The sequence below is a fragment of the Cynocephalus volans genome, chromosome 16 (assembly GCF_027409185.1).
Source record: "Cynocephalus volans isolate mCynVol1 chromosome 16, mCynVol1.pri, whole genome shotgun sequence".
NCBI lineage: Eukaryota > Metazoa > Chordata > Mammalia > Dermoptera > Cynocephalidae > Cynocephalus > Cynocephalus volans.
Window position 1 is genome coordinate 34643824 of NC_084475.1, and position 16098 is coordinate 34659921.

Consider the following 16098-nt stretch of genomic DNA (forward strand, 5'->3'; position numbering starts at 1 on the left):
CATAATTATGATCTGGAAAGTTCTCAGGGATGATTAATACTTTTTCAGTTTTTGGGTGGGATGGTTGTGTGAAACAGTAGTTAAGAGGATAGGCTCTCGTGTTAGACTGCTCTGGTTCAATGCTGGACACCACTGCTGAGTTACCGTGGGAAATGGGAGCTGTCTAACCTAGTTTCTGTACATGTAAATGAAGACAATGACAGCACCTATGTCAGAGTGTGTGAGAATGAAGGATAAATAATGCCTGCAGCGTTATTAGCACAGCCCCCAAAGAGTAAGTCCCAAAATGTGAATTATTATTATAATTCTTACCAGAGCAAAGCGAGCACATAAATAAATTGAAAGGTAGACTTCTGAGGGGTCTTCAAAACATCAGTGGGCAGGAAGTAAATTGTGGCCACTCAGTAACTTTGAGCAAGTTTACTGTGAATTTAAGTATTTCCATAAGCTTCCTGAGAGTTCTTTCAGCACAGACTTTGTACCATCTGTGCAACAACGACCCGAACATCCCTTACTGCTATACGACAGTGACACTGTTTCACCAGCTTGGTGTCTACAGACTAAACGTTAACACCTTCTCAGTGGGAACTATTTTAGTGTTCTTCCCTGGCAAGTGGCAAAACGTAAAACCATTGCTAAACTAACTAATTGGTTGTTGGAAAATAACTAATTTCCTTAAAGACATTTAAAAAAAAAAATTCTTGCCTGAGAGAGCTTATTTCAAATACTTTGGTGTTGCTCGCAGTTGATTTGGCTTTTTGTATCATGATTTCACTGATTACACACCACGACACCACTTTGGCCTCTGAATGCTTCTAGTTTTACTTACACACACACACACACACACACACACACACACACACACACACACACACACACACACAGAGTTGTAAGTGGTAATTGACACCCCTATATTTCTGAGACTGGTGAAGTTTTGGGGGGAAGTGAGGATCAGTCAGAATTTTTATTTTAAGGGCTTTTTTGAAATGTGAGACCCACCCACACTTGACCATTAGCCTTAAACGTCTGAAGATGTCTTTGATAGATGATAAAATCTATAGACATCAAAGGTGGTATAAAACCTTTCCTTGTCAGTCGTGTAAGAACTTAACACTTTTATGCAGAACAACCTCCTAAGGAAAGTTTTGTACGACCAAGAATGGCCAGTCTGTGATCCCCAGATTGAGAAGACCTGAGTATAAATATGAAGCAAGTAGGACAACCTCTTTGTAACTCCTCCCTAAAGAAGGGTTATATGTGACAGAAACAGCAAGAAAACTGCTTTCTTTTTTTAATTGTGAAGAACACTAACATCAATGCAATAAAATCGCTATAAAATAAGCTTCTAGGCTTGTGCAAAACACCCATTATTAGCAACACTTACAGGTTGAGAGTCAGGATTATATCAAGTGCCCTGCATTAAGCAAGTGATTTTTTTGTTTTTGTTTTTTTTTTGGTGGCTTGACCTTGGTGTTACGAGGCTGTGCTCTAACCAGCTGAGCTAACCGGCCAGCCCCAACCAAGTGATTTTTGTATTGGTATCAAATAGTATCATTCAAAAGCTAGTTGTATATAATACTTACATACAACTTTCTGTCATCTGCCTTTCACATCACAATTAGAAGCCTGCTGCTAACTCTTCTACTCCAAGGAGAGAAATGAAAATTATAAATGAGTCCATTAAATAATGGTTCTGGCCATGAGTCCTGTAACACCTATTTCAAAGTAGATACAGACAATGCCTAAGACTACATTTTTTAAACTTATTTTTGAGGATGCGCTTGTTCATCTGGAGTCATAAGGAACTTGACCATGTTAGATTTGGAAGCCTTGTGTTTCAAACCAAGATGAGTCAGGCCAATTTCCCTTCATCTGAACAACTGAAGGATAAAAGCCTTAAGATTGACAAAAGCTTTATTTTTTTTCAAAAAAGAAAAAGAAAAAGAAAAACCTACAAAAGGCCAATAAGCAGTGCAATAAGATACCTGTGTTCTAAATTTTTCTTTCTATATCTCTACTATACCTGACACAAATGCTGTACTTTTAAAAATTCTGCCAACACAAGCCCGGAACTCTGTTTTCTAGTACTTTTTCTAGTACAAAACTGTGTCCTTTATTCTCAAACTACTGCTGGGTTCTGTGAACTGTAGCTACAATCAAGTCTCTGGTAGTTTAAAAGCAGCAGTGAGGGAACTCAGCTGAATCTTTTCATAAGAGTCAACAGAAAGTCTGTACTCAGTGTCTGCTATTTTGGTCACTAAATGTATTTGAATATATGATGAAAAGTCAATTCTATGTACAAATAAGAATGCCAACCTTTTCAGTTTCCAACTCCATAATATTTCTATGGGCTGTGTTGAGGTCTGGATTCAACACGTAGTCCAGAATGTTGACAAAATCAGACTTAAGGGGGTGTCCTGTACATATGCACACAGTCTCCCCTGTCCCTCTCCCCCAAACAACGTAGTGCTCTGCAAGATATTCCAGACCTTCATACATCTCTTCTGAATACACCATATGTCAATTCTCTCTCTTCTTTTGTGGTATGTTTCATGTGGGGAACAATGAGTTCAGGAGTCAAAGAACTAACCTGGAATCTCATACACCAGACAGGATGGCAATGAGGGAATGATCTTTGACAGATAGTTACAGATGAAATAAAATATGGTGTTCTCAATAAATTTCTCAGCCACTCTATTTCAGGCATTCTGAGCATCTTGAGTCTTGGCATTAGCTTTTAACTTTAAGCCCTTCTTAGACATTGTCTTGTGCTGGCAAAGCTCAAGATGGTTCCTGAATGATATCCATTCCTCCAAAAGCAAGGTGCTGATTTTTAAAATTATTTTTGTACAGTTTCTTAGCACAGCTACAGAGTGGTTAGTTAGTCTTTCCTATCTCTGGAGGGCCACAAAGAAGCAGATGTGGCAATTGATCATCACTGAATTTTTGAATGGTTCTAAGCATGTTCTGATTAGAAACATGGCTGATATTTTTCAACTCATGCCATGTTCCTACTTTTGTCTGCCATGGGGATGACCAGCACTGAGTGGCTCTAGGGGATTTTTTATGCTCCCAGTGTGTCTGCACAGCTGCTAATATAATGTTATTGTATATTTAGGAATTCGTATTATTTATAGTATAAGTAATTCACAATCATTGTAAGAAAAATTAAGTGATATTGATAAGCAAATGAAAAATACCTCTCCTGAAAGCCTACCATACAGAGATTGCCATTGAAGACATTTTGGTATATATCCTTTCAAATTTTTCCAAATCTTTACCTTCTTTTTCTATCAAAATATCATAAATATCTATAAAAACATAAATGTGCACAATGATTTTCATGGCTATCTCACATTCCCTTGACTCACAATTGAATACTTAATAATTAAAACTTATTGGAGTTAATAGTCATGGGTCTGATCAACCAATATGTAGCTGTTCATCTTGATGGAGGAGATTACTGTGCCTTCAGACCTGCCACTACTTTCTGGTGATCACCTTTCAAATATTTATCACCACTCCTGCGTATTCATCAGGATCCAGTGAAAAGGGCACTCCAGAGTTTGGCTCCAAAAACTTTTGTTAAAATAGAACGTAAATTAAAGTATCCTATTAAATTATCCTAGGGTTAGTCGTTTATTCTATTTTTCCATCTTGAGTTATGCCCTGCTAAGTTGTCCAGGGTAGCTCACTAGAGAAATTACATGAGCACAACATTAGAGCTTAGTTCAAATAATATAATGCCAACAATAAAAATATCCCCAAGTTTGAACATTATTAGGTTCTCACAAATAAATTTTTAAAAAACAGCAATAAAATGTTCTCTTGTTGCCAAAAAGAAATATAAATGATGTCACATACTCAAAGTTCTCTCACTTCTGCTGAAAAGTCTAAATATCTCCTATTTCTATTCTCACGTTCAAATCATTATTTACACACTAAGCTTTCATTGAGTCTCATTTTTTGTCAAAGTTCAATAAGACATCACTGTTACCTAGAGTTATTATTATTCTTTATAATTTTGTCATTATGAAAGTGAAAAGCAGCATCTATTGATTGGATCTCTTTGAAAAGCAAATTATAATATATATCAGGAAACGTAAAATGTTTGCACCTTTTGTCTCAATTATCCTACTTTTGGAATTCTATCCCAAGAAAATAATAATAGCAACTAAATTTTAGAGAATTCGTACTGTGTGCCAAGCACCTTTCTAAGCCTTATATATATGAATGTATTTTACACTAAATGTTCAGAACATTTAACCTATTTAAAAAAAATTAGAAAAAATAACCTAAATAGCCAGCGATGTGGGATTCATTAGAGTAAATGATGTAATATCATCTGAGTACAATATTTTACAGTAGAAATGATGGCTGTATTAGTTTCTTATTGTTGCTGTAACAAATTACCACAAACTTAGTGGCTTAAAACAATACAAATTCATTACCTTATACTTCTGTACGTTAGAAGTCTGACGTGAGTTTCATTGGGCTAAAATTAAGATCTGGAAGTTCAAGGAGACTGTTTCTTTGAATTTTCCAGCTACTTCCACTCCTTGGGTCATGACCCCCTTTCTTCATCTTCAGTGCCAGCAATGTTGCATCTCTCTGACCATTCATCTGTAGTCACATCTTTCTCTGATCATAGCTGGGAAAGGTTAACCACTTTTAATGACTCATATAATTAGGTAATACAGGATAATCTCCCCATCTCAAGGTCCTTAACTTAATTACATTCTGCAAAGTCCCTTTTGCCACATAAGGTAACATACGTACAGGTACTGGGCATTAGGACATGAACATCTTCTGAGGACCATTATTCTGCCTACTGCAGTGACTATGAAGATTATGTAGCAGTAGCAAGCAAAATGTTTCTTGTGTAATGTTCAGAGAAAATATATATGTATATATAAATTATTATCATTATTATTACTACATAAGGATAACTACTTTTATGAGATAAATACACAGTAAAAGTAAGATCAGAAGAAAATATACCAAATACTAAGGTAATTTTTATTAGATTAGGAGAGAATTTTAAAAACATATTGTGTTTACCATGCAAACACTAATCAAAAGAAATCTGCCACAGCTATATTAATTTCAGTCACAGCAAACTTTGGAGCAAGAAGAATGACCAGGGATAAAGAAGAGCATTACATAGTGGTAAAGGGGTCAGTTCTCCAAGAGATATAACAATCCTTAGTATATATGCACCTAACAACAGAGCATCAAAATATATGAGGCAAAAACTAATAGAACTACAAGGAGAAATAGAAATAAACATCAATGTGCAGGTATTTCTGTGTATATAAATTTTCAAGTTATTTGGATAAATACCAAGGAGTGTGATTGCTGGATCATATGGTAAGAGTATGTTTAGTTTTAAAAGAAATTGCCAAAATGTCTTCCAATGTGGCTGTACCATTCGTATTCCCACAGACAAATGAATCCTGTTTCCTGAATTCCTGTTGCTCCTCATCCTTTCCAGCATTTGGTGGGGACAATGTTCTGGATTTTGGCTATTTTAATAGGTTGGTTGTGGTATCACATTGTTTAATTTGCAATTTTCTAATGACATGATGTTAAACATCTTTTCACATGGTTATTTGCCATCTGTATACTTTCTTTGGTAAATTATCTGTTCAGATCTTTTGCCCATTTTTAATGGGTTGTTTGTTTTCTTGTTATTAAGTTTTAAGAGTTCTTCGTATATTTTTGGAAAGCAGTTATTCATCAAATATATTTTTTGCAAATATTTTCCCCAGTCTGTGGCTTGCCTTCTTGTTCTTTTGACAGAGCCTTTCATAGAGCAGAAATTTTTGATTTTAATATCAATTATTCCTTTCATGGATTGTTCTTTTGGTAGGTGGTGTATCTAAAAAGTCATTGTCAAATCCAAGGTCACCGAAATTTTCTCCTGTGTTATTTTCTAAAAGTTTTATTGTTTTGTATTTTCCATTTAGGTCTATGATCTGTTTGAGCTATTTTTTGTGAAGGGTACAAGGTGTATTAAGGGTGTGTCTTAGTTTCTGTTGCTTCAGGTATTCACAAATACCTGAAACTGGGTGATTTATAAAGAAAACAAAATTTACTGCATACAGTTTCAGAGGCTGGGAAATCTAAAGTCCAGGGAACACATCTGGGGAGGGTCTTGGTAGTGGTGATAGTGACCCAAGGGTCTCACATGGCAGAAATGGCAGAGCAGAGAGAGAGCTTCCCATGTGCTCTGCTTTTAAAGCCCTGAAAACCACACCCCTGACTACCATTATTAATCCACTCTCTACTGCAAGGTCCTACAATCTAATATCTTCAAGGTCCCACCTTTCAATTACCATAATAGGATTTCCCACCATGAACAGTTACGATGGGAATCAAGCTTCTAACATATGGACTTCAGAAGACACAATTAAATAAATCCACAGCAAGGTGCAATGTCATTCTTTTTATTTATTTATTTATTTTGCATATTTATGTCCAGTTCTTCCAGCACAATTTATTGAAAAGACTAAATTTTCTCCATTGTATTTAGCCTTTGCTCCTTGTCAAAGATCAGCTGAGAATATTTCTGTGGGTATATTTCTGGGCTCTCTATTCTGTTCTATTGATCTGTTTGTCAATTCTTTTGTCAGTAATACACCTTCTTCATTACTATAGCTCTATAGTATAGTATATAGTTTTGAAGTCAGGTAGTGTCAGTCCTGCATCCTTTTTTTTCTTTGTCCTCTGACTTTTTTCTTCTCCTTCAATATTGTGTTGGTTATTCTAGGTTTTCTGCCTTTCCATATAATGTTTAGAATCAGTTTGTCAATATCCACAAAATAACTTGCTGGGATTTCGGTCAGGATTGTGTTGAATCTATAGATCACATGGGAAGAACTGATATCTTAAGAATGTTGAATCTTCCATTCTATACAGGGAGTATCTCTTCATTTATTTAGTTCTTTTATTTCTTTCATCAGAGTTTTGTAGTTTTCCTCAAGATTTTAGACATATTTGTTAGATTTATAAGTAAGTTTAACAGTTTTGGGGGTGCTAATGTAAATGGTATTGTGTTTTTAATATAAAATTCCACTTATTCATTGCTGGTTTACAGTAAAGTAATTGACTTTTGTGTATTAACGTGGTATCCTGCAACTTTGTTATAATCTCTCTTTAGTTCCAGCAGTTCCTTTGTAGATTCTTTTGGAATTTCTACTGTGAACAGTAGAAAATAATGTTATCTGTGAACAAAGAGTTTGTTTCTTTCTTCCTAATTTGCATACCTTTCATTGCCTTTCCTTGTCTTGTATTTTTTTTCTTTTTGGTAGATGTTCTTTATCAAATTGAGAAAGTTATCCTCTATTTCTAATTTGCTGAGAGTTCTTATTACAAATATGTGTTGAAATTTGTCAAAAAATTTTTTTCATTCATTGATATGATTATGTGATTTTTCTTCTTTAGCTTGTTGATGTGATGAATTACATGATTTGTTTTTTGAATGTTGAACCACCCTTGCATATCTGGAACAAATTCCACTTAGTCACAATATATAATTCTTTTTATACATTGTTGGATTCAACTCACTAATATTTTGCTGAGGATTTTCGCATCTGTGTTTATGAGAGATATAGGTCTTTAATTTTTTTCTTGTATGTCTTTGCCTGGATTTGATGTTAGGGTGATGTTGGTCTCATAGAATGAGTTAGGAAGTATTGCCTTTGCTTCTGTCTTCTGAAAGAGCTTGTAGAAAATTGGTATAATTTCTTATTTGTTTGTTAGAATTCACTGGTGAACCCATCTGGGTCTGGTGCTTTCTGTTTGAGGAGGTTATTAATTGTTGATTCAATTTCTTTAATAGAACAAGCCTATTCAGATTGTCTATTTTTTCTAGTGTGAGTTTTAGCAGATTGTGTCTTTCAAAGAATTGGTTCATTTAATCTAGATTACCAAATTTGTGGGCATAGAATTGCTCATAGTATTTCTTTATCATCTTTTTAATGTCCATGCGATCTGTAGTGATGTCCCCTCTTTCATTTCTGATATTAGCTGTTTATATTCTTTCTCTCTTTTTTCTTAGTTAGCTTGGCTAGAGGCTTGTAAAATTTATTGATCTTTTCAAAGAACCAGTTTTGGTTTCATTGATTTTTCTGTATTGATTTTCTGTTTTCAATTTTATTGATTTCTGCTCTAATTTTTATTATTTATTTTCTTCTGCCTACTTTGGATTTAATTTCCTCTTCTTTTTCTACTTTCCTAAGAAGGAAGCTTATTGACTATGTCTTTCTTCTTTTCTCATATATACATTTAATGCTATAAATTTCCTTCTAAGCACCATTTCACTGTATCCCACAAATTTTTATGTTATATTTTCATTTTTATTTAGTTAAAAATTTCTTAAGATTTTACCTGTGATCCATGTGTCATTTAGAAATGTTGTTTATCTCCAAGTATTTTGGAATTTTCCAAGTATCATTCTGTTATTGATTTCTAGTTTGATTCCATTATGGTCTGGGAGTATACATTGTATTATTTCATTCTTTTAAATTTGTTAAGATATGTTTTATAGCCCCAGATGTGATCTGTCTTGGTAAATCTTCCACATGAGCTTGAAAACACTGTGTATTCTGCTGTTGTTGGATTAAGTATTCTATAGATGTCCATGATACACTTGCTTACCAGGGAAGCAGGTGTGAGATGTTTAGTTTGCTTGATACTCTGCCTCCACATGGAACTCAAAAGATCTGTGCTGGAGGTAAATGTGATCTATCTCACTGGTTTGGAGAAGTAATATGTACCTTGAAAAATTCCTTCCACATGAAATATTAATGTGTTTCTTTTCTTCAGAAAGCTACTATGCCTCAAGGCTTCAGGTGTTTCTTCTGTTTAGGTCATTAGCTATTTACAAACCTCAGTGGGTTTAAAACTGAGATCAATTTTTAAAAAGCATTTTATTCAGTGATTGGGTGAAGCTGGGTTATTTACATTGTCTTAAAACTTGCTGCTTTGTTCTCTGCCATCTGAACTACAGTCTATGGGAAAGACAACAGAAGCTCATACCACTTAAAAGCTTCACAATGAACAAGGACTCTTTGGGTTCCAAATGGTCCTTATCACCATTGACACCTAGATTACCTTGTGTTTTTTGAGGTGCAAAGTTTGAATTAAAAAAAAAACTTGATAAGTGAATGGATATGATGTTGATCGTGGGGAGAAGGAAAAGGGGAAGAGAGGAATTGGTAAAGGGGCATGAAAATCAACCACATTGTATATTGATAAATTTTTAAAAAGAATATAAAAAAAAGAACAAGAAGAGAATGTGAATATAAAATAATGAAGAACTGCAGGGACCCAGCTGTAGGTGTCAGTTGCCCAGGTGCCTTTACTGTCTGGTGCAATTTGTTCTGTATGTCACACAAAAATGTGGCTTTCATTTCCAAATGACAAGTGTAATGGAGTGCTTTGTGAAAAACTACATTATTGATGGCACTGTCTGACAGAGCCTCACTGATGACTCATATTATCAAATTTTAGGTACTTTATACTAGAACAAAAATTAGCAAAGCTTTTGAAAACTTACGTTTTGGGGAGAAGACATCTCTAAACTTGATGGAATTTCTGACACTATTTCCATTTTAGCCCAACTCAATGACTTGAGCTGATTCACATAGGGGACTCATAATATGGTCTTATTCTGAAAGATTCTGCCAAGCCTTGGGTAGTCAAGAAACCCTCCCTAGAGGACAAATAAAACTTCACACTATTCCAGGAGGTTTTCACATGCACAATTCTTGGCATACAATAGGAGTTCAACAAATGTTAGCTGAAGAGGAATCTAAATTTGTAATGATCATCTCCCTACCAGAAATATATCACCTAGAGATGTTACTATGGCTTAATCCATAGTGGTCACAAGTACGACCTGTGTCACCAAGTAACTGTGAATAAACTCCTAATCACTTCTTCTAGTTCTCACTAAACAGAGTTCCATGCGCTTTTCTTTGCTCTTCCCCTTTTCCCCTGTTGTTTTCTCCTTTTCTCTCTCTTTGGATATTCCTTCCTTTTCTTTGGGGTGGCCAGTAGCATACATAGGAATCCTCTCCTTTGTGGACAGAAGTCTTATCATCAGAGATGGTCATCAGATAATGGAATTGGGGCCATCGCCCACATAGGATAATTTCAGAAGGTGAGAAAGCTTCAAGCTGCTACATCATTCACTGATTATGCATAGTGTCAGTTAAAAGGTTTTTTTTTTTATGTTTTAAGCACCACTAGAAAATGAACTTCATAATTTATCGATCAATAATCAATAGTACTGAATGCTTGTTACAAGCAAGATCATATACTAAGCTCTCTGAAGGCAACAAAAATAAATAAGACAAGAGGAAACGACCTGGTGAGATTTCCAATGTTGTAAGATTATTTTAGCAGGATTGCAGAAAAGGCCTTCTGGCTGGGAGAGAGAAGAAATTAATAGTTAGGGTATTGATCTTGTTGTTTTAACAGAAGCCAAGTATCAGTGGCTGCAAAAGGAAGAAGATTTATTTCTCTCTCACATAAACGTTTAATGTGGCAAACAGTTCAGAAAGGTAGGGATCATTTTATCCCCTGTTGTTCTGTCTTTACCTGCAAGGTTGGACCTGACTCACCACCATCTCATCTGTCTACCAGACCGCAGCAAGGGGAGGGAAGAGGAGAGGACGAGCATCTTTTTTTAAGGAATGTGATCAGAAGGTGCACACATCACTCCCACTTTCAGGACAGAACAATGCCAGATGACAGTACAGCTTGGCCACATGGAGATGCCAGGGACACTGGGAAATGTGGTCTCTAACTGAGAAGCATGGTGCTGAGCTCTATTATCAAAAGGAAGAAGAGAATGTGGATATTGGGTAAAATTAGCAGTTTCTGCTATTGGGGGCAATTGGAGGCAGAGAGATCAATTAAGAGACTATTAGAGAATTAAAGGATCAGGCACATTCGGGGTGATATAGCTGTAGACAGCAAAACATTGGTAAAGGGCCATGAAAAATGATTACAATGTGTAATGTTGAATATACTAATTATCCTGATTTGAGCATCACATATTGTACACAGGTATTGATATTCAACACTGTACCCTACAGATATGTACAATTACGTTTCAATAAAAAAGTAAATTAGAAAGAAGAGAATTAGAGGAGTATTTAGAAGGAAGAATTGACAGAACTTGGTGATTTATTCAACGGGAGGAATAAAAGACTAATTAATTCCTTAAATATGTATTGAGTCTCTACTATGTGCCAATCATTGTCCTAGGTGCTGGGTATACAGTGATGAATAAATAGACCTATTCTTGCCTTAAGGAAATTAGTGATTAAAGTGTGATGTCCAGGTTTCTACTGAAGCAAACTGCACAGCTATCCGTTGAAATAGGGAATGCAGAAGAAGGAGCAGGTTTGAGGGAATGTGATGAATACACGGTAATCATAATACACTTGAAGTGTCTGTGGGACACCAATTAGTGATGTCCAGGAGGCAGTTAAGTGTGTGGGTCTGAATCTCAAGAGGGAGATTGGAGCTTGAAATAGTTATGCACTGGGGACCTTCAGCAGAGATGAGACTGCCTGAAGAGAGTGCAGACAGGGTGAAGAGAAGAGGGCCTCAGACCCAACACACACCATCATTTAAGGCTCCGCCACAGAGACTGAGAAGGAGTAATCTGAGGAAAACTGGGTGAACACAATACCATGAGAGCAGAAGGGAGAGAATGCTTCAAGAAAGATCAAGTACTTCTAAGAGATTAAATACATGGAGACTGAGACTGGGAATGTGGGAGAGGGTGAAGGGCAGGGAAGATACAGGAATGCAAGGGGTGTGTTTTGTGATTGCTAAGGAGTATTTCTGTTTTTACTTGAAGGTGGGAGAGAATTGGGCATGTTTAAATGACGACAGGAGGGAGACAGTACAAAGGAGGACAATGGTAATAAAGGAGAGGATCAAGTTTCTGAAGGCTGGGGTGGAAAATGGAGTTTACACAACAAGTAGCCTTATAATGATGAGGTCCTTTCCTCTATTATGACCTGAGAAAATTAAGAGAGTGTAGGTATAAATTCAGGTATGTTCATGAACTTGCACCAGGAAGTGGAGTGGGTCTTATCTGAAGCTTTCTTCTTTTGTCTGTGAAAGCAAGGTCATCTGTGGATGTGGGGATATTGCAGGTTGGAAATCTAGGGAAACTTAGAAAAATTGCTTAATAGTAGGGAGGGAAACAATTGTGCATAGGAATCACAGCATAAATTAATAGTTGTACCATTATACTGACTATTCTCATTGTGGTGTGATGTTCTGCAATAGTGTTCATAAGTCTAGACAAAAATCCTAAAGGTGGTGGATGATTGGCTTAATCCAAGGTTAGATTTTGATAGACAATTGTAATAGAAGGACTGAAAAAAAAAAAGAAGCTGGGAGTATTAACAAGAGTGTGATTGAAATGATGGGTAGGGGAAGAAGGAAAGATGGGAGGGTTGCTGATAGGGAAAACAGAGGGATTGGGGGAATCAGAGATCCAAAATCTGTCTAAGATGGATAACTGAGTGTGAGAACTAGAAGGGTAAGAGGTCGGGTCAGAGAGTAGCACAATTTGAAATAATGCCAGGATCCAGTGTTGCACTCTCTTTGTCCTCACATGGATTTGTCACCTCTCTCCCCCTGGGTGACAGAGACACAAAGGATTACTCAAAGCTCATCTCTTCAGAGTAGTGAGAAACCCCGAAGGGGTTAATTTTCTGGAATCCTCAAGAGAGAGACATTCCTCCTTGGGAAATTAACACCAGACTGGGGTTCTTTCTCAGTATTTATTCTCCAGGCCAGAAAGTTACAGAAAAGGAACATAGGTGGAGTTAGGACTATGTATAGTTTAAAAATAGAAGCTGGTAACATCGTGAAATAACAAAGTGACATTCCATAATGCAATTTGCAAAAGGTTAAATAGATTCACCAACAAAAGCTTGTTCTTAGCAAATACTGTGTTTTCCTACAGCACTTTCCTCAGTATGTTTACCTTACAACAAAGCAACTTTCTTAACATATCAATCAGTAGGTTAACCTGCTCCAAGGACATCTGTCCTTGAGCCAGCAATTTTGCTGTATTACAGTTCTTTATCTACATCAGAGACTTTAGCCTGGAGAAAGTTTCCTGTCTTTTGCAAGCTTAACATTTCCATATGTAATTTTAAAAAGTTAGGTTATACCTGAAACTACAGGGCTTTGGAAACTAGACCCTGTGAAATACATTTGCTTTATAAATGTTAGTATCCTCCACAATCCAGGATTTAAGAATCACAAAATTTTACAGGATTTTAGAGGCTGGAGATTTTGGTGAAGTAATAAAAGGCTTTGTGTATGGAGGAAGTGCTATCTGAACTGGACCCTAAAGAATGGGTAAATTGGGATCGAATGGACTAATAAGATGGCAACTTATGCCTGAAAGCAAATAGTACTATTTTAGTCTGGGCAGGTAAATTGGGCACTGGTTGTAGAAAGCCCTGAAAGTCATAATAGTAGTAATAATAATAAGAATAATAGTGGTCATTGATTTTTGTGTACTATGTGCTGGCAACAACATCAGGGATTAGGGGTTTTACACATTACTATTATTATTATTATTATTATTTATTTATTTATTTATTTTTTAAAAGATGACCAGTAAGGGGATCTTAACCCTTGACTTGGTGTTGTCAGCACCACGCTCAGCCAGTGAGCGAACCGGCCATCCGTATATGGGATCCGAACCCGGGGCCTTGGTGTTATCAGCACCGCACTCTCCCGAGTGAGCCACGGGCCGGCCCATACACATTAGAGAGCTTTCTTCCTGTCCTCTCCACTTGAATTACTCAAAGAAACTAAAATTCAGTGTATCCAAAAGGGAACTCTTGATAGTCTTCCCAGATCCCAAAACTGGTCCCCTTCCAGAGTTAATGTCAGGGAATAATATACCATTTATACAGTTAGGCAAGCAAAACACCAGGAGCCATTCTTGACACCTCCGTTTTCCTAATACCTTTTGTACCATTCTTCATTGAGTCCTATTGATTTTGCCTTCTAAATACCTTCCTCCCTCTTATCTTTTTCTCTACACCTCCTTAATCCAAACATATTATCTCTCAGTTGACTGAGAGGCCATCTCTCTGATGGCCTGTTGACTGGTCTCCCTGACATTACTCTTCCCTTCCAATTCATTCTTCTCCTGCAACCTGGGAGATCTTTTTACAAACACAAGTCAAACCATAGAACCCAAGAGGTCTCCATCAAGGTTTTATCTTGCTGTGAGGATAAAGACCAACATTCTGAACATAGCTACAAGGTGGGTGTTCAGTCTCCTCTCCAAGCTCTACGCATCTGACTTTCTTTCAATCCTCCTTGCAGTTGTCCTTCCCAACACAGAGACACTTTCTCCTCCTACATCGGTCCCCTGCCCCCTGCATGTGTAAATTCCTCCTCTGCCTTCATGTCTCTAATCAATTGTTTCTACTTGGGAACTCCTTACCATTAAGGCAAAACACCCCACCCTGACAACAACCATCAAGGTGAGGCATTTTATCCCCATTTTACAGACAAGAAAACTGAGGCGCAGAGAAGATCAGTAACAAACCCAAGTTTACATGAAAGTTGAGACTATAGTATTTGATTCTGAACCCTGGGCTCTTGCCCTTACGTCATTTTTGCTTCAGCTACATCCCTAACAATGTTCAATGATGATGTGACATTAATAATCTATTTTTAACCTTTTATAAGGAATTTTAATTGTTTCTTCATATTTTTAATTATTTTGTATTTGAAAAACACAAACAAACAAAAAACAAATTTTAAAAAGTGCCACAATTGTTAGGGGAGGAATAAAAAGGACCATGTTGCTGGCCAGTTAGCGCAGTTGGTAAGAGCGTGGGGCTGATAACACCAAGGTCCAGAGTAAGGAAGTTTAAATCCATGGGAAGGTAAAGAAAACAAGACTTCTTTATTAAAAAGTATCCTTTTCTTGTGCACCTAAGGGGTCCCTCTCATCCACTTCAGCAGCTCCCATTCTTCCTGGATAAACAATTGGAGATAAGATTGTAGCAGAGATACTTACCTCTCACCACATATCCATGTGCTCGGCCATATTTTCCAGCTTCTCTGATCAATGGCTAAGTGGAAGTACTGTGTATCACTTCAGGGCTAAAACATTTCATTAAAACCCTCTAGTTCTTGCTTTTCCTGCTGTGGCAACCTGGAAGTCACACGTTCCAGATGACATAGCTCCAAAATGAAAATTGTTTAGATCCCTGACTTGCCACTTGGAAGGGAGCTGCCCTGAAAGACAGATTTTGTGGGGAGAAAAATGACTCTATGAGTTAACCACTCTGATTACAGAGTTTGCTTGTTAGAGTAGCATAGCTTAGCTTATGTTGACTAATAGAAGCTCTTGAGTTATAGACCTTAGTGTCAGAAGTTGCTCTTTGATAGGGGGCGAAAAAAAAAAAAGGAAGTTGCTCTTTGAGCTATTATTGCTGTTTAACATTAAATTCTTAGATTTCTTCCATCTCTTAGCTTTGTTCTGTTGCATGATCTTAGGCAGTCACCTAATCTATTTTCCCCTTAAGGCTTATTGACTGGAAAAAAACCAAACCATGCTCTACATTGAGTAGATAATAAAAGAAATGTCTAATAAAAGGTGATAAGATGCTTTCAATGGAAAAGATATGTAGCTACTATGTACTTTGTTGATGGCTACTAGAAGAATGCAGAATATTGTTTCTTTCTCTTTGAAATTTCTCAGTACTTTGATGAGAAAACTAGTACTTGACTATATCCTGCTACTTTGTTTGCTCTGTTGGAGGAACAGGTTTGAGTTGAAAGTTGCATTGGTTACTGCACTGAAAATTTTAAACAAAGGATGTTGGTAAAAAAAAACTATAAAATCCAGACTTTTAGGTCCTAGTTTACAGCATAAGGAAGGAAATTTCTTCAGAAATACTTGCAAATGTTTTGTGGATAAGAGATGATAAAAAGAAAACCAAAGCATTTTGTAAGTATTAAGGGTGTCTGATTTTCTATTGCTATAACAATATAACCAATTTTCTATTGCTATAACAGAAC

The 16098-nt window shown here is 36.5% G+C and overlaps 1 pseudogene; it reads right to left on the minus strand.

Annotated features, from left to right (window-relative positions):
• Positions 1–2124: 2124 nt before the first annotated feature.
• On the minus strand, positions 2125–14682 carry LOC134364499 (replication factor C subunit 5-like; annotated as a pseudogene).
• Positions 14683–16098: the final 1416 nt, after the last annotated feature.